Here is a 3108-nt window from a genome sequence, read left to right on the forward strand (position 1 = left end):
TCACCTCGATAATGGTGAATATTGCAAAAGGGACACTACACGGCCCCCTGGGCTACAAGGAACACACTACTTGGTTCTTGTAGACCACGAGTGTCACTTTTCTTTCGTTCGTTGTTCACTTTCAGTTCACTTTACCGTGTATCAGGTCATGGGTACACATTCATTTTGAGTCTTTTTACATAACATGACTGGGGACAGTTACAATATAACAAGCTCTTCCATTTGGACGAGGGGCGCAGGAAAACCCCAGAAATACCTCGGCAGAACTGATAGATTTAACCCTTTGTGTTACTTACATAAGTTGGTTCTACATGTTTAAGTATTACAAGTATTTATATCAAATATAAAGTTTTCTGAAAAAGAAACAAACATATAGTCTTTATATGAAAGTGTTCATCAAATTTTTTTTATATTGTGTTGGTAATATTTTGAGTTTTTTTTTTATTTTTGTCGGAGCATTTCTCGTCTTGTGGTGTGGTGTGCATGTCGCTACCGCGGTGCCTCGTGCCCGTTGCCATGGAGCGTCGGCTGGAAACTGTTATCTTCTTTCTTGTCCGTAGCCGGCGATCAGGATGTGGAGTACGGATCGACGTTATTTTGTCTGCGTGGTGCGTCTGCATTGTTGCGCACCGCTCGTTAAAGTTTTCAGCACGGGAGAGGATGTTGACTCGTGCAAATCATTAAACAAATGCACATATTTTTAACTATATATGACGGTAGTATCTGTTCCCGGAAGAACAGTTACCGTGGATGACCATGCAGCTTTGCTAGAAATGAAATGATAATTAAATAGACACCCTAGCTGCAAGCAGGCGTTGATACACTTCACTGGGGACATGTTGAAAATGTGTGCCCCGACCGGGACTCGAACCCGGGATCTCCTGCTTACATGGCAGACGCTGTATCCATCTGAGCCACCGTGGGCACAGAGGATAGTGCGTCTGCAGGGACTTATCCCTTGCGCGCCCCCCCGTGAGATCCACATTCCCAACATGTCCACAACACTACATTCGTAGTGTTGTGGACATGGTCATCCACGGTAACTGTTCTTTCGGGAACAGATACTACCGACATATATAGTTAAAAATATGGGTTCCCGGCCTTTGACCTTCTTGTGCGAACGCATACGCTATGCCCGAACTCGTACGGGACTTGGTAGATTAATCTGCCACGAGTAATGAGTATGATGGGCAAACATCTACTAGGCGCACTACGAATGTTCGTTTGCACGTACTGGTGCTGAATGATGCAGGAGATATGATGCTGAAGTAAGCACTGCACATCCCTGTTGTCATCACTTCGTATGGAATATTTATGTTTCACAATTTTTGTTTGACGGCGTTCCACCGTAGTTGCCATTGCAGTAACGTCCTACTACGTGGTCCGTGACGTCATATTAATTGTTGGCGCACAGGAGGTAGCGTCCAAACTAAAAATGTTGTCTGTGCAGTTTCGAACACACACTGATCACAGTTTTGTGTTTTCGGTCACTGCACACAGATATGTTTTGTTAATGTTTGTACCTCGCGTTTTTTTTTCAGTTGTACAGCACATAAGTGTTCACTGTCCAAGTTGATCACTAGTACAGTTCTCTAAGTTCGCACTCTCTCCGCGAATACCAACACACTATTATAGTTCCTGTTAGTATTGCTTACAGCATGACTTTGATACAATTGTATTACATGATTACTGGTTTTTTTATATCACATAGTGACACAGATGTCTGTTCGTTTACACAATATGTTACAATGGAATTTCACAGATCAAAAGCACTTTTGTTCTGTTATTGCATACAATTAAGTGATACATCATATATGCAACGGATTCTGGCCTGACTTGCAATACTTTTACATGTGAGCATTAATAAATTTGTCATAGGGTATATTCATTTGGGGATTAGGACCGCTGCGCATGTGCTTGCTCCATAAGCTGTTAGCGTAATCGTGTATCCTATAAAAGGTTTGCAACTGTCAAAAACAGGCTCTAAAGTGGAGCTCTCATTTAATCTCAAATATTGTGGCTAGATGCTTATACTTTATCTTTTATGGTCAAAGCACAGCATCACAGATGTCACATGGTATGTGCACAGTCTTTTGCATACACTATTTCCATTCATTTTTCATGTGACAGATTAGAATATTTAGTGCATTCTTTAAATAAACTTTTATCACACAGCATAATAAAATTTATAGTTACTAACTCTAAAACCCACTGAAAAACATCTTACACTTACTGATTATGTTTCTAAACAAATTCTACTATTGGACTGATGGTCCTTTAGCTTCTTTTTACTCATTTTTGAAGGCTGATGTGTAAATCATTCCTTGACATAAAGACAAAACATCTTACATACTAAGCACAAACAAAACATCAAATTCTTACAACTACACAAAAATATATATTGAAGTATGTGCAAAACCTACATATTACACAAAAATACAGTAAACCATTCATGTCCTATTGTCAGGTACCACAAGTCCTTATAAGATTACAATCCTTTGATCTTCCCGCTCATCACATCAGCTATAAGGTAGCTACAACCGTGCGGTATTTGTATAATTTTAAAAGGTCCATTATACAGCATTTGCCATTTCTTGTTCTTCTTTGTTATGAGTGACGACTTAGGACGGTTTCTTATCAAAACTAAGTCGTTTATCTGATATGGGACTGTTCGTTTTATTGACTTGTCACCTCGAGTCTTTCGCTGACTAGCGCAGCTCATCATGTTGCTGATGGCGTCCTTTATTTTATCCTCTTGCCTTTTATCCGTGCGCGGCAATTTTGGTAGCGGCGTGATCCATTCATTTAGTTCTGCGGTACTAAATAATAACTCAATGGGCGTGTATCCGGTAGCTGGATGAGGTAGATTGTTGTGTATATTTTCAAAGAAGGGTAACAATTCCGGCCACTTTGTATGTTGCTGATGAGTATATGTTCGGATAAATCTGTTGAGTTCCCGAAAAATTCTCTCTACGGGACTTGCTTCCGGGTGGAAATGTGTAACTAATATATGCTTTATGTTTTAGTCACGTAGAAACTCCTTCCACAGTTGACCAGTGAAATATCTAGCATTGTCTGTTAGAACGTTTAGTGGTTTTCCTGTTTTTG

General features: G+C 40.1%; 1 non-coding gene across 1 annotated transcript; it reads right to left on the reverse strand.

The window, feature by feature from the left end:
* Nucleotides 1–850: 850 nt before the first annotated feature.
* Nucleotides 851–925, reverse strand: Trnat-ugu. The gene has a single exon. It is a non-coding gene; the product is annotated as a tRNA-Thr (tRNA).
* Between the last annotated feature and the right edge of the window lie 2183 nt (nucleotides 926–3108).

This window comes from Schistocerca piceifrons, chromosome 3 (genome assembly GCF_021461385.2).
Source record: "Schistocerca piceifrons isolate TAMUIC-IGC-003096 chromosome 3, iqSchPice1.1, whole genome shotgun sequence".
Taxonomy (NCBI): Eukaryota; Metazoa; Arthropoda; class Insecta; order Orthoptera; family Acrididae; genus Schistocerca; species Schistocerca piceifrons.